Source organism: Hyla sarda, chromosome 1, assembly GCF_029499605.1.
Source record: "Hyla sarda isolate aHylSar1 chromosome 1, aHylSar1.hap1, whole genome shotgun sequence".
NCBI classification, from domain to species: domain Eukaryota; kingdom Metazoa; phylum Chordata; class Amphibia; order Anura; family Hylidae; genus Hyla; species Hyla sarda.
The window spans coordinates 276,455,665-276,472,434 of record NC_079189.1 but is presented as its reverse complement, the minus strand read 5'-3'; the positions used below and the strand labels follow the sequence as shown (position 1 = coordinate 276,472,434).

At 45.0% G+C, this 16,770-nt stretch overlaps 1 protein-coding gene across 17 annotated transcripts in view; it reads left to right on the top strand.

Moving 5' to 3' along the window:
* UNC13A (unc-13 homolog A) overlaps positions 1-16,770 on the top strand; it is a 701,496-nt gene that overhangs the window by 105,671 nt on the left and 579,055 nt on the right. The gene's annotated exons all lie outside the window — the stretch shown is intronic.

Sequence of the window (16,770 nt, the reverse complement as noted above, 5' to 3'; positions counted from 1 at the left end):
GTTCTGCAAAAGCTATAACAGGCAAAAAGTCTCACAAAAAGTCACAACTGCAAATTTTTATGGGACTTTTTAAAAGTGCTGTCAAAAGTAAGATGTCTTATCTGGCTTACACTTGCAACTTTTTGAAGGGGGTTTGCGCCATTTTTTGCTTACGTGCAACTTTTGCACTTGAATAAATTCCTGACCACTGCAAAGTGAAAACTGAAAATTGCTTACGCGAACGTGCGACTTCTTATGCGACACTTGTCAGCAAAAAAAACCCTCTAAATCCCTTGATAAATCTCCTTCATTATTTTTACCAGAAAGTGCACCATGTAAAAGCAAAGCCCCCCCGAAAGTTGCAAAATTTGCGAATTTCTCCTCAATCTCTCCCCAAATAATCCTTTTTTTTTTTTTTGCTGTACTTATTATGGCAACATGTAGTGTGTCATTATATAGTACAATTGCACGCGCAGGAAACAAGCACTCATATTGGTCTGGAGGGGGAAAAGCAAAAAAGTTATGACTCTTGGAATGCTTGGAGGAAGAAGCGAAAATGCTAACTATACTTGTCTCCTATTGCAAAACTACAACTCTTATGTTGCTGCACAGCCTTTGGCTGTCTGAGCATTCTGGGGGTTGTAGTTCCTTGACTGTAAAACTAAGATATACTAACTAGGCTACACACTACACTACACGTCCTAAACTACGCTCCATCTGCCTGTGAAACAAAGCCAACTACGCTAATTACACTACGTTTGTGTAAAACTACATTAAAGGGGAACTCCGGTGGAATTTTTTTTTTTGACAAATCAACTGGTGACAAAGTTAAACAGATTTGTAAATTACTTCTATTAAAAAATCTTAATCCTTCTAGTACATATTAGCTGCAATATAAAACAGAGAAATTTGTGAATTTCTTTTCTGCCTGACAACAGTGCTCTCTGCTGACACCTCTGTCCTTGTCAGGAACTGCCCAGATTAGAAGCAAATCCGTATAGAAAACCTCTCCTGTTCTGGACAGTTCCTGACACGGACAGAGGTGTCAGCAGAGAGCACTGTTGTCAGGCTGAAAAGAACTTCACAAATTTCTCTGTAGTATATCTGTAGTATACAGCAGCTGATAAGTACTAGAAGGGTTAAGATTTTTAACCCCTTGGGGACGGAGCCCATTATGACCCTAAGGACAGGAGCATTTTTTGCAAATCTGACCACTGTCACTTTAAGCTTTAATAACTCTGGGATGCTTTTACTTATAAATTTGATTTCGAGATAGTTTTTTTCGTGACATATTCTACTTTACGTTAGTGGTAAATTTTCGGCGATACTTTAAACATTTCATGAAAAATTAGAAATTTGGCATTTTTCTAACTTTGAAACTCTCTGCTTATAAGGAATATGGATATTCCAAATAAATTATATATTGATTCCCATATACAATATGTCTACTTTATGTTTGCATCATAAAGTTGACAAGTTCTTACTTTCGGAAGACATCAGAGGGCTTCAAAGTATAGCAGCAATTTTCAAATTTTTTGCAAAATTTTCAAAATCGGTATTTTTCAGGGACCAGTTCAGGTTTGAAGTGGATTTGAAGGGTCTTCTGGATAGAAATACCCCATAAATGACCCAATTATAAAAACTGCACCCCTCAAAGTATCCGAAATGACATTCAGTAAGTGTGTTAACCCTTTAGGTGTTTCACAGGAATAGCAGCAAAGTGAAGGAGAAAATTCAAAATCTTCATTTTTTACACTGGCATGTTCTTGTAGTCCCAGTTTTTGAATTTTTACAAGGGGTAAAAGGAAAAAAATCCTCTCAAAATTTGTAACCCAATTTCTCTCGAGTAAGCACATACCTCATATGTCTATGTAAAGTGTTCAGCCAGCGCAGTAGAGGGCTCAGAAGCGAAGGAGCAACAATGGGATTTAGGAGAGTGAGTTTTTCTGAAATGGTTTTTGGGGGGCATGTCCCATTTAGGAAGCCCCTATGGTGCCAGGACAGCAAAACCCCCCACATCGCACACTATTATGGAAACGACACCCCTCAAGGAACGTAACAAGGGGTACGGTGAGCCTTAACACCCCACAAGTGTTTGACAACTTTTTGTTAAAGTCGGATGTGTAAATGAAAAAAAAAAATTCCACTAAAATGTTGGTTTTTCCCCAAATTTTACTTTTTTACAAAAGGTAATAGGAGAAAATGCCCCCCAAAATTTGTAACCCCATCTCTTGAGTATGGAAATACCTCATGTTTGGACGTCAAGTGCACTGCGAGTGAACTACAATGCTAAGAAGGAGCGCCATTGAGCTTTTAGAGAGATAATTTGTTTGGAATGGAAGTCGGGGGCCATGTGCATTTACAAAGCCCCCCGTGGTGCCAGAACAGTGGACCCCCCCACATGTGACCCCATTTTGGAAACTACACCCCTCACGGAATGTAATAAGGGGTACAGTGAGTATTTGCACCCTACTGGCGTTTGACAGATCTTTGGAACAGTGGGCTGTGCAAACAAAAAAATTACATTTTTCATTTTCACGGACCACTGTTCCAAAAATCTGTCAGACACTTGTGGGGCGTAAATGCTCACTGTACCCCTTGTTACATTCCGTGAGGGGTGTAGTTTCCAAAATGGGATCACATGTGGGTATTTATTTTTTGGGGTTTATGTCAGAACCGCTGTAAAATTAGCCACCCCTGTGCAAATCGCCAATTTTGGCCTCAAATGTACATAGTGCGCTCTCACTCCTGAGCCTTGTTGTGCGTCCGCAGAGCATTTTACGCCCACATATAAGGTATTTCCGTACTCAGGAGAAATTGCGTTACAAATTCTATTTTTTTTTTCCTTTTACCTCTTGTGAAAATAAAAAGTAAAGGGCAACACCAGCATGTTAGTGTAAAAAAATTTTTTTTACACTAACATGCTGGTGTAGATCCCAACTTTTTCTTTTCATAAGGGGTAAAAGGAGAAAAAGCCCCCCAAAATTTGTAGTGCAATTTCTCCCGAGTACGGAAATACCCCATATGTGGCCCTAAACGGTTTCCTTGAAATACGACAGGACTCCGAAGTGAGAGAGCGCTATGCGCATTTGAGGACTAAATTAGGGATTGCATAGGGGTGGACATAGGGGTATTCTGCGCCAGTGATTCCCAAACAGGGTGCTTCCAGCTGTTGCTAAACTCCCAGCATGCCTGGACAGTCAGTGGCTGTCCGGAAATACCGGGAGTTGTTGTTTTGCAACAGCTGGAGGCTCCGTTTTGGAAACACTGCCGTACAATACGTTTTTCATTTTTATTGGGGGGGGGGGGGGGGACAGTGTAAGGGGTGTATATGTAGTGTTTTACTCTTTATTATGTGTTAGTGTAGTGTAGTGTTTTTAGGGTACAGTCACACGGCGGGTTACGGTGAGTTTCCCGCTAGGAATTTGCGCTGCGGTGAAAAATTTGCCGCAGCTCATACTTGAAGCAGGAAACTTGCTGTAAACCCGCCCGTGTGAATGTACCCTGTATGTTCACATGGGGGCGGGGGGGGGGGGGGGGGCGCAAACCTGTGGACCTCCAGATGTTGCAAAACTACAACTCCCAGCATGCCCAGACAGCAAACAGCTGTATGGGCATGCTAGGAGTTGTAGTTTTGCAAGATCTAGAGGGCAGTATAGAGATCACTGTGCAGTGGTCTCTAAACTGCAGACCTCCAGCTGTTGCAAAACTACAAATTCCAGCATGCCCACACAGAAAACAGCTGTCTGGGCATGCTGGGAGTTGTAGTTTTGCAACATCTGGAGGGCTACAGTCTAGAGACCACTATAGTGGTCTTAGACTGTAGCCCTCTAGATGTTGCTAGGCAACTACTCAACGGCTTCCGTCGCATCCAGTGAGCCGTCCTCTTCTGCCGCATGCCGCCGCAGATCTCCGTCGCCGATCACCGTAGCTCCGCTGCCTCCGGACGGGTAAGTGGACTCCGGCGCCGCTCCTCTTCGTTTTCCCCGTTCTGCCCCGCCTATTGTGGGTGGGCAGGACGGGGAAAACGAAAGTAAACCCCCCCGCCCCTGATCTGCTATTGGTGGTCGCGTCTAGATCCCACTCCTATCGCTTTAGTGGGATCGTGGGTATCTTAGACACCCGCGATCCCCCTTCTATTCCGGGTCACCATAGACCCGTAATGACCCGTAATCGGCGCAAATCGCAAGTGGGAATTCACTTGTGATTTGCGCTTATCGCCGACATGGGGGGGTCTAATGACCCCCCTAGGCATTTGCATGGGGTGCCTGATGATAGACATCAGCAGTCACCGCGGCCCGGTCCCCGCCCGGCGGGGACCGAAATTCCCACGGGCGTATGGATACGCCCTTCGTCCTTAAGTACCAGGACGCAAGAGCGTATGCATACGCCCTTCGTCCCCAACAGGTTAAATAGAAGTAATTTACAAATCTGTTTAACTTTCTGGCACCAGTTGATTTGTCAAAAAAAAAAATTCCACGGAGTTCCCCTTTAATGTAGTGAATCAGGCAAGGATGGAGGGAGACAAGTGTAATTAGTGTAAGGTTAAAGGGGAACTCCAGTGGAATTATTATTTATTTTATTTTTTTTGACAAATCAACTGGTGCCAGAAAGTTAAACAGATTTGTAAATTACTTCTATTTAAAAATCCTTACCCTTCTAGTACTTATCAGCTGCTGTATACTACAGATATACTACAGAGAAATTTGTGAAGTTCTTTTCAGCCTGACAACAGTGCTCTCTGCTGACACCTCTGTCCGTGTCAGGACTGTCCAGAACAGGAGGTTTTCTATGGGGATTTGCTTCTAATCTGGGCAGTTCCTGACACAGACAGAGGTGTCAGCAGAGAGCACTGTTGTCAGGCAGAAAAGAAATTCACAAATTTCTCTGTTTTATATAGCAGTTAATATGTACTAGAAGGATTAAGATTTTTTAATAGAAGTAATTTACAAATCTGTTTAACTCTGTTACCAGTTGATTTGTCAAAAAGAAATTTCCACCGGAGTTCCCCTTTAACTACTCTAACTACACTCCCCCTACGCTATGCTGCTCCTTTATCTGGGCCGAGAGGGTGTGTGAATGTGTGTGTGGCCCAGCCAATCAAGGAGCAGTGAGGCAGTGGCTACGAGGTCAGTAGTAAACCGTGTATGTGCTCACCGTTTACTACGGACTCGCAGTAAACTCTGACACAAGGACCTTTCTGATGATGTTATCACAGGTTCTAGCAGCTACGGTTTACACAGAGGAGAAGGAAGCTATACGAGGAAGGAAGGAAGTTGAGAAGAAGTGACCAGTATTGGGGCTAGTGGACATAGGGAGCAGTATATTGGAGACATAGGGAGCAGTATAAATGGGGGGAGGTGGTACTATAGGAAGCAGTATATGGGATAGAGGGGGCCATAGGGAGTACTTTTGGTGACCACTGGTGTGAGGTGTGCTGGCGGTGGTTGTAGGTAACAAATAGAAACAGTTTGTGACGCCAAGGTTAGTGTTAACCTCCGAACTCCAAGGGTAGCAGTTTACTGGGCCAAGCGCTAAGGCAATAATGACCACAGATGCAGGGTTACAGAAACTGCTTTAACTTTACTCAGGGACTTGCGGGTTAGGAAGGAACAGTTCAGTATTTAGTGCAAAGTTTGCTGTAGAATGCTGTAGGGATCACAGTTGCTTCTAGGTACTATGGACTTGTAGTCCTTGCTGACTATCTTCTTACTTGCTGATATATTCTTGAGACTGAACTGGACTTGGAGCATAAGACTTTGCAGCTGACAAACACTGACTCTGCTCTTTACTTGGGAATCCCAAGTTAGGTCTTACTGCTAGATTGGACCTAATAGGACTGGAGTTGATTGAGGCTTTCTATACCCTGCTATCCTTTTGGAACTTTACAAGTCCACAGCAGCAGTCTGAAGGTGACCTCCACTTACTCTGCTCTCCCAACACTCGACTAACTAGCTCCTCCCCATCTAGCCAGTCTTGGGGGAGCAGGGCTGAAGACCTGATTGACTGAATCAGACATGTGATCCCCTAAGCATCCTCCTGCACAGACTAGTTAACTAGGACACGAGCATAAAAGTGCATTGACAATACATTACAGTGCAATAAATTATACATTTAAACCTGAGCCGTGGGCCTAGAGCAGACACGCTAGGTGACATCCACCTGACAGGTCAGGAAGACAGGTGTGTTCTGCAGCGAGACTATTTAGGGGGGCATAGTGAGCAGTATAAGGGGGTGGATGTTTGTTCTAGTGATCAGTATATTGAGGAGGCCACGGGTAAGGCAGCCGTATATGTGAGAGGGGCTGTAAAGAGCAGGGTGTGGAGAGGAGGAGTATTTTGGTCTAAACTGGAGTCTGTTCCTTAACCCCTTAAGGACCCTTGACGTACGCGTACGTCATGACACCCTGGTACTTAAGGGCCCATGACGTACGCTGCGCACCGGGTGGGGATCGGACCGGGATACCTGCTGAAATCATTCAGCAGGCATCCCGTGCAAAGGCCCAGGGGGGTCATCAGACCCCCCCATGTCGGCGATCGCGGCAAATCGCAAGTGAATTCACACTTGCGATTTGCGCGATTCCGGGTCATTACGGGTCTATGGTGACCCGGTGACCCGGAATAGAAGGGGGATCGTGGGTGTCCATGACACCCACAACCCCTCTGAAGAGATAGGAGTGAGGTGGCAGGGGTGCCACCCCTCCTATCCCTGCTATTGGTGGTCTAGACGCGACCACCAATAGCAGATCGGGGGCGGGGGGGTTTACTTTAGTTTTCCCCATCCTGCCCACCCACAATAGGCGGGGCAGAACGGGGAAACCCGACAGGGACTGGCGCCGAAGATCCACTTACCGATCCGGAGGCTGCGGGCGACGGAGATTGGTGGGCGGCGACGGAGATCAGCAGGCGGCGACGTCATGCGGCTGGATCCTATGGAAGCCGGTGAGTTGCCTAGCGACATCTGGAGGGTACAGTCTGAGACCACCGGGGGCGGGGGGGTTTACTTTTGTTTTCCCCGTCCTGCCCACCCACAATAGGCGGGGCAGAACGGGGAAACCCGACAGGGACTGGCGCCGAAGATCCACTTACCGATCCGGAGGCTGCGGGCGACGGAGATTGGTGGGCGGCGACGGAGATCAGCGGGCGGCGACGTCATGCGGCTGGATCCTATGGAAGCCGGTGAGTTGCCTAGCGACATCTGGAGGGTACAGTCTGAGACCACTAGATAGTGGTCTCTAACTGTAGCCCTCCAGATGTTGCAAAACTACAACTCCCAGCATGCCCAGACAGCTGTTTGGGCATGCTGGAATGTGTAGTTTTGCAACAGCTGGAGGGCTACAGTTTGAGACCACTATCTAATGGTCTCTAAACTGTATCCCTCCAGATCTTGCAAAACTACAACTCCTAGCATGCCCAAACAGCTGTTTGCTGTCCGGGCATGCTGAGATTTGTAGTTTTGCAACAGCTGGAGGACCACAGTTTTGAAATCACTTTGCAGTGGTCTCTAAAACTGTAGCCCTCCAGATGTTGCAAAACTGCAAATCCCAGAATGCCCAAACAGCTGTCTCGGCATGCCGGGAGTTGTAGTTGCGTACCTCCAGCTGTTGCATAACTACATCTCCCAGCATGCCCTTTGGTGATCAGTACATGCTGGGAGTTGTAGTTTTGCAACAGCTTGAGGCACACTGGTTGGAAAATACTGAGTTAGATAACAGAACCTAACTGAAGGTTTTCCAACTAGTGTGCCTCCAGCTGTTGCAAAACTACAACTCCCAGCATGCACAGTCTGTCAGTACATGCTGGGAGTTGTAGTTTTGAAACAGCTGCAGGTTTGCCCCCCCCCCCCCCATGTGAATGTACAGGTTTACAGTAAGTGTCTTGCTTCAAGTTTGGGTTGCGGCAAATTTTTTGCCGCAGCGCAAACTCCTAGCGGGAAACTTACTGTAACCTGCCAGTGCGAATGTACCCTAAAAACACTACACTTCACTACACTACACTAACACATAATAAGGAGTAAAACACTACATGTACACCCCTTACACTGTCCCCCCCCCCCCCCCCAATAAAAATTAAAAACGTATTGTACGGCAGTGTTTCCAAAACGGAGCCTCCAGCTGTTGCAAAACAACAACTCCCAGCATTTCTGGACAGCCACTGACTGTCCAGGCATGCTCGGAGTTTAGCAACAGCTGGAGGCACCCTGTTAGGGCTATTCTACACCAGTGATTCCCAATGTCTACCCCTATGCGATCCCTAATTTAGTCCTGAAATGCGCATGGCGCTCTCACTTCAGAGCCCTGTCGTATTTCAAGGAAACAGTTTAGGGCCACATATAGGGTATTTCCGTACTTGAGAGAAATTGCACTACAAATTTTGGGGGGCTTTTTCTCCTTTTACCCCTTATGATAAGGAAAAGTTGGGGGCTACACCAGCTTGTTAGTGTAAAAAAATAAAAAAAAATTTACACTAACATGCTGGTGTTGCCCCATACTTTTTATTTTCACAAGCGTTAAAAGGAAAAAAAGACCCCCAAAATTTGTAACACAATTTCTCCTGAGTACGGAAATACCCCATATGTGGTCGTAAAATGCTCTGCGGGAGCACAACAAGGCTCAGGAGTGAGAGCGCACCATGTACATTTGAGGCCTAAATTGGTGATTTGCACAGGGGTGGCTGATTTTACAGCGGTTCTGACATAAACACAAAAAAATACATACCCACATGTGACCCCATTTTGGAAACTACACCCCTCATGTAATGTAATAAGGGGTACAGTGAGCATTTACACCCCACAGGTGTCTGACAGATTTTTGGAACAGTGGTACGTGAAAATGAAAAATGTAATTTTTCATTTGCACAGCCCACTGTTCCAAAGATCTGTCAAACGCCAATGGGGTGTAAATACTCACTGCACCCCTTATTAAATTCTGTGAGGGGTGTAGTTTCCAAAATAGGGTCACATGTGGGGGTCCACTGTTCTGGCACCACGGGGGGCTTTGTAAATGCACATGGCCCCTGACTTCTATTCCAAACAATTTTTTTCCCAAAAGCTCAATGGCGCTCCTTCTCTTCTGAGCATTGTAGTGCGCCAGCAGAGCACTTGACGTCCACACATGGGGTATTTCCATACTCAGAAGAGATGGGGTTACAAATGTTGGGGCTCATTTTGTCCTATTATCCCTTGTAAAAAATCAAAATTTGAGGGAAAACTAGCATTTTAGTGAAAAAAATAAATCAAAATTTTTCACATCCAACTTTAACGAAAAGTCGTCAAACACCTGTGGGGTGTTAAGTCTCTCTGGACCCCTTGTTACGTGCCTTGAGGGGTGTCGTTTCCAAAATAGTATGTTCTGGTATAGCTGTTCTGGCACCATATGGGCTTCCTAAATGTGACATGCCCCCCCAAAAACCATTTCAGAAAAACTCACTCTCCAAAATCCCACTGTCGCTCCTTCCCTTTTGAGCCCTCTACTGCGCCCGCCGAACACTTGACATACACATATGAGGTATTTTATTACTCGAGAGAAATTGGGTTACACATTTTAGGAAGATTTCTCTCCTTTTACCCCTTGTAAAAATTCAATAACTGGGTCTACAAGAACATGCGAGTGTAAAAAATTAAGATTTTGAATTTTCTCCTTCAATTTGCTGCTATTCCTGTGAAACACCTAAAGGGTTAACAAACCTTTTGAATGTCATTTTGAATACTTTGAGGGGTGCAGTTTTTATAATGGGGTCATTTGTGGGGTATTTCTAATAAGAAGGCCCTTCAAATCCACTTTGAAACAGAACTGGTTCCTGAAAAATTTCGATATTGAAAAGTTTGTGAAAAATCGGAAAATTGCTGCTATACTTTGAAGCCCTCTGATGTCTTCCAAAAGTAAAAACATGTCAACTTTATGATGCAAACATAAAGTAGACATATTGTATATGTGAATCATTATATAATTTATTAGGAATATTAATTTTCCTTATAAGCAGAGAGCTTCAAAGTAAAAAAAATGCTAAATTTTAATTTTTTCATAAAATTTTTGCATTTTTCACCAAGAAATGATGCAAGTATCGACAAAATTTTACCACTAACATAAAGTAAAATATGTCACGAAAAAACAATCTCAGAATCAGAATGAAAGGTAAAAGCATCCCAGAGTTATTAATGTTTAAAGTGACAGTGGTCAGATGTGCAAAAAATGGCCGTGTCCTACAGTGAAAATTGGCTGGGTTAAAGAGTACCTCTCTTTCTCTCTAATGATTCCCCCCAATGCTAACCCTCCCCCCCCCCACGTTTTTTTATATTTATTTTATTCACCTTTTCTTTGGCCAGTTTTCTGTTCACTGTGTGTGAGATGTTAGCTATCCTGAGGGGGCGTTACAAGGGGGCAGGTACAACGTCATCTGAAGCCTGCCTGGGAGAACTTCCGCCCTGACTCTTCTATGCTGCACTCGTACTAGCGAGCGCAGCATAGAAGAATCAAGCCACCAAGGCAGGCTGCTTCTCCTTTCTGTATGTGTAACACAGAGAGGAGGGGGAAGAAGCGAGGCTGCAATGACAGGAGCACAGCACACAAGTGGAGCCATGGCTTACCAGCACCATTGCCCTGACCAGTCCTTCCACAGGTGAATGGGCTGATGATGTGAAAAAAAACTGCCGGGCCAGCAGAAGTCCAAACTCAGTGCGCGCAAGGGGGGGGGGGGGGGGGGGGTAGATTCCATACTGAACCAGTAGGGAGACCCCCTAGTGGCCAGCATTTCAAAGTGGAAAAAGTCATATAAAACAACATATTTTTAAACACAAATATATTAAACCTGTTAAAAGTTTATTTTCGAGAGTGCCCATTTAACCCCTTAAGGACTCAGCCCATTTGGGCCTTAAGGACTCAGACAATTTTATTTTTAAGTTTTCGTTTTTCGTTTTTTCCTCCTCGCCTTTAAAAAATCATAACTCTTTTATATTTTCATCCACAGACTAGTATGCAGGCTTGTTTTTTGCGTGACCAGTTGTCCGTTGTAATGCCATCACTCACTTTACCATAAAAAGTATGGCGCAACCAAAAAAATACTATTTGTGTGGGGAAATTAAAAAGAAAACCGAAATGTAGTAAATTTTGGAAGGTTTTGTTTTCACGACGTACAATTTACGGTAAAAATGACCTGTCTTCTTTATTCTTTGTCCAGTGTTAATATACTTTTCTATTACTGTTGCGCTTAAAAAAATCGCAAACTGTTTAACCAAATTAGTACGTTTAAAATCCCCCTATTTTGAAGACCTACCGTGTTTCCCCGAAAATAAACCCTACCCCGAAAGTAAGCCCTAGCAGGATTATGGGGTAGGGCTGCAATATAAGCCCTACCCCGAAAATAAGACCTAGTCCAGGGGTAATCTGCCCCCCGCCCCCCCCGACCACCCGAGTAATGCCTGCAGACCCCACAGCCCCCCTTGGCCACCCCCCCCCCCCGACTCCTTTGGCTGGTCCCGCGGCTTACTGTAATTCAGCCGGGGCAGGGACGCTGACGTTCTAAAACGTCGGCGCGTATGCACGGCCGACGTCACGGACGTGTCCCTGCCCCCGGCTGCTACGGTAAGCTACAGGAGAAGATCTCGCCGCAGGGTACGGTAAGAAAGTGAAATGAGTACCGGTACCCAAGTTTATTATGGCAGAGGGATGGGGGGCACTGTAGGGCAGTGTTTCCCAACCAGTGTTCCTCCAGCTGTTGCAAAACTACAACTACAAAACTACAAAAAAGGCTGTCCGGGCATGCTGGGAGTTGTAGTTTTGCAACAGCTGGAGGACATTGGTTGGGAAACACTGCTGTAGGGTATGGTAGGAGTGTGGAGGACAACAGGGGAAGGGGAGGATGGGGGGGGGGGGGCTGAAGGAGTATGGGGGGCTGCAGGAGTGTGGAGGATGCCCCAAATCCTCCACACTCCTGCAGCCCACCATCCTCTACACTCCGGCAGCCTCCCATCCTCTACACTCCTGCAGCCCCCCATCCTCCACACTGCTGCAGCCCCCCATCCTCCACACTGCTGCAGCCCCCCATCCTCCACACTGCTGCAGCCCCCCATACCGTAAATAAATAAGCCCTACCCTGAAAATAAACCCTAGTGTGTTTTTTGTGACTAAAATTAATATAAGACCCGGTCTTATTTTCGGAGAAACACGGTATAACTTTTTCATTTTTCCATAAGTGGCGGTATGAGGGCTCATTTTTTGCGCTGTGATCTGTGCTTTTTATTGATACCATATTTGCTTATATAAAACTTTTAATATTTTTTTGGAATAAAAAAATCAAAAAGCAGCTATTTTGGCCTTTTTTTTTTTTTTTTTTTTTTTTTACGTTCATGCCGATTCACCGTAGGGTATCATTTACATTTTATTTTAATAGTTGGGATATTTACGCACGCAGCGATACCAAATATGTATATAAAATTTATATATGAAACTATTTATAGCAATCATTTGATTACTAATACTGTTCAGTGCTATGTATAGGACATAGCACTGATCAGCATTATCGGTCATCTTCTGCTCTGGTCTGCTTGATCGCAAACCAGAGCAGAAGACCCCGACAGACGGCTGGAGCAAAGTGAGGGGACCTATGGCGGCAGCGCTGCTGGCGATCCGATTATCCATTTAAAGTACCGCGATGCTGCAGATGCCGTGATCTGTATTGATCACGGCTTCTGAGGGGTTAATGGCGGACATCTGCGCGATCGCGGATGTCTGCCATTACGGGCGGGTCCCTGACTGCCTATCAGCAGCAGGGACCTGCCGCACATGACGCGAGCATCGCTCTGATGCTGGCGGTTATGCATAGGACGTAAATGTACGTTTACGTCCTGCGTCGTTAAAGGGTTAAGATTCAAAGTCATTATTGGTGAGGGTAAGATCACTGGGAATTCCTCCTTATGAGAAAAAAGGTCCCCTTACCCCTGGGGGAATGGAGTAGCAAAGCCTATGATCTCCAGCTGCTTCATTTAATCTCAGTGGGATGTACTGTATGAACATTGGTGAGTACTGACCTTGTCAATGTGCGGAGATCTCATAGAGAATTAATAGAGCAGTGGGTGATAATAACAAGGGACCCTGGTCTCATAAAGAGAGTGGGAAGGAAAAAAATGCTTATCCTTCTCTCTTAAAGAGGCACTCTCATTATGAAAAACTTTTTATATTTTGCAGTAATACTGATAAAATTACTTTAATTTATTTAGTTTATTTTACATTTTTTTTATTTTACTAAAAAATAAAAATATCCACCACTAGGGGTCATCTATCTTTATGCAGACAGACTAGTCTGTATTTTGCAGCATACTAAATACCGTCTGTAAAGTGTGTTGGTATCCAGTATAGGAGATAACTGCTGCACCACTGGAGCCTTCAGCTGTTCCTAAACTACAACTCCCATGATGGGAGTTGTAGTTTTGCAAAAGCAGAGGGTAGAATCTTTGTAAAACTCAGTTTTAGAGATGTGTATTCTTCAGCTGTGTTCCTCCAGCTCTTGCAAAACTACAGACAAAGCATGTGTTGGCATACTGGGAGTTAGTTTTGCTAAAGGCAACACTGCTCTAACACAGTGCTTTACAAACACTGCAGCTCCAGCTGTTGCAAAACTACAACTCCCAGCATGCTTGAACAGCCAAAGCTTTCTCTGACTCCTGAGTGACAAAGAGCTGATCAGACATTCAGGAGTCTTTGAAAGCTGAATGACACACATAGTGACAGCTATGTTGATTAGCATCCAGCTTTACTAGGAACAGATAGAAAATGTATACATAAAACTAATGTGCAGTGATTTGCAGACTGCCAGGCTGCTTCCAGACTCAGAGCAGATGAGTCATCCACAGTGAGGGAGAGCGAGATGGACACGCCCCCTCCATAAGGCAAGACGACAAAGCAAGTGAGCAAGATATAAATGCTATTTGTTAGGGATATATAGGTCCTAGACACATAAAAAAAATGATATGTATAGGATCATATACTAAGTAACATAACTTTTATTTTTGCTTTGGCACTATGAGAGGTACGCTTTAATGCAGCAGGCTGCCAAAACGTAGGTGTTTCCTCTGCTTAGCTTCCTACAGACTGCCAAATTGCATCTGTTAGACCCTGTTACTGTCTATACAATGTAAGTATTGTAGTACATATACTGTTTGCAGAAGCAGGATTGGGAGCTGCAGAGCAAGTACAGGCTCCAGTTCGGGACATTAGTGCAGCTGTTTGTCGAAGATGCGCCAAAAGTGACACGACAGACAAGGAAGCATAGGGGATGATGGGGTAACAGCACAGAAGACACAGATTTGGGAAGAGGAGGCTTGAGCTAGACAGCATACATGCTCCTTAGGGGAGGTGGTGGGCTGTAGCCTGCACGTCATACCTCTGGAGAAGGGTGTATTGAGTAGGGAGCACTAAAAGGGCCACCATTACTTAATGCGGGCACATTTACTGTGTTAACCCCTTAATGACGACTGACATATATTTATGTCCTTGGCCGGCTCCCGATCTGTGAAGCGGGCTCAGAAGCTGAGCGCGCTTCATATTTGTGGGGTTCCAGACCAGGACCCGCGGCTTATACCAGACAACTTTGATTGCGGCGTCTAAAACGGGAGAAATCCATACCGGCTAGCTCAGCGAAGCTGTTTGGGACTGCCACGGTGAGCTGGAGCAATCGAGCACCGATAACACTGATCAATGCTATGCTAGAGCATAGCACTGATCAGTATATGCAATCAGAAGATTGCATGTCATAGTCCTCTATGGAAACTATACAATGGTGTAAAAAAATTATAGAAAAAAAGTTAATAAATGTGAATTAACCCCTTCCCTAATAAAAGAAACACCCTCTTTTCCTATGTAAATAAAAATATGTAAACAAAAATAAAGATATGGGGTATTGCCACATGCGTAAATGTCAGAGCTATAAAAATATAAGGTTAATTAAACCACACGGTCAATGGCATTTATGTGAGAAAAAAAACAGTCCAAAGTAGCACATAGTTATAAAAAAGTTGGTGCATATAGTTATAAAATTTTTTGAGTAGTAAAATAAAAATCTATATAAATCCTTGTAGTTCTACATGGGTCTTTGGCCATGACGTGGGGTGAGAGGCTAAAGATAATTGTGTTGCACTCCCAAAATTATTCATTACAGTTAATGTGAGTGAAAAGGGTTGCATGGTGACCCATAAATTGCCAAAGCCAGAAATCTGTTCTGTGTGGACTTATCATGTTTGTCAGGTTACAATCACAGCCACTTCTGGTTTGCAATACAGCTCCATTCACTCACATAAGCTAAGATACAGCACAATTCAGGGAACACGACTTGGTGATCTTTGGGTACTTAACCCGTGCAATAGTAAAAATAGCGTAACAATTTTAGCGCAGACACAATTTGTGGAACAATGCGACGCATTTTGGTGCACAACTCGACAAAACAGGTTTACAATAGTAAATGAGGCCAATAAGTCAAAACCCAGTTGTGCTTATTGCAGAGCAAATACTCTCCTTCCAGTAGAGTAACTACAGGGGTTGCAGTGGTTGCTATTGTGACACATCCACCTCACCACACTGGAGATCCCTGTTACTCGGCAACCTGTGTATCCAGCCTACTTCTCTGCCTCCTGTCACGCCCCCTCCCATAGGCTTGCATTGAGGGGGCGGAGCGTGACATCACACGGGGCGGAGCCTTGATGTCACAATGCTCCGGCCCCGTGATCGACAGTAATCAGACCCGGAGCAAACACGCTCCGTGGACTCATTATAAACGGGGTGCGGCGTGCAAGATCACGGGGGTCCCCAGCGTAGGGCTGGGCGGTATGACCAAATATGTGTATCATGGTATTTTTTTTTCACTTACGGCGGTTCCACGGTATATAACGGTATTTTCATGTGTTCAACTGTTTATGCGGGACTAGGAATGTAAACAACTCCAATCAAATAAGATGCACCCTATAGTCACTGACTGTAACTGTTTGTAGGCTGTTATATGGTGACTGTATTATATAGAGGGTTCCTTCCATACATAGAGCTATGCTAGGGCTGCAGCTAACGATAATTTTAATAATCGATTAGTTGTCGATAATTTTATCGATTAATCGGAGAAAAATTTCAAAATGCCAAAAAAGGGGTTCAGCTGATTATACTTGAAAAACTCTGTACATTGGCCATATTAAAGGGGTACTCCGCCCCTAGACATCTTATCCCCTATCCAAAGGATAGGGGATAAGATGTCAGATCGCTGCAGTGCCGCTGCTGGGATCCCCGCTGCGGGATCCCCGCTGCGGCACTGCGCTATCATTACAGCACAGAGCGAGTTTGCTCTGCACGTAATGACGCGCAATACAGTGGCCGGAGCATCGTTACGTCACGGTTCCGCCCCTCGTGATGTCACGGCCCACCCCTTTCAATAAAAGTCTATGGGAGGGGGGCGCTGCGGTCGTCACGCCCCATGCCATAGACTTGCATTAAGGGGATGGGCCGTGATGTCACGAGACATCACGCGGCTCCGTCACCTGTATCGCCCGTCATTACGCACAGAGCGAACTCACTCTGTGCTGTAATGATAGCGCGGTGGCGCAGCGGGGATCCCGGGGCTCCCCAGCAGCGGCACCGCGGCGATCTGACATCTTATCCCCTATCCTTTGGATAGGGGATAAGATGTCTAGGGACGGAGTACCCCTTTAAATGTTTCTAGCATGTGATGTGACCAAACAGCAGCAATTTTATTATTTTTTTATTTTTTACGTTTACGCCGGATGCTGTCATTATTAATGATCCTGTACAGAAACCAGCGT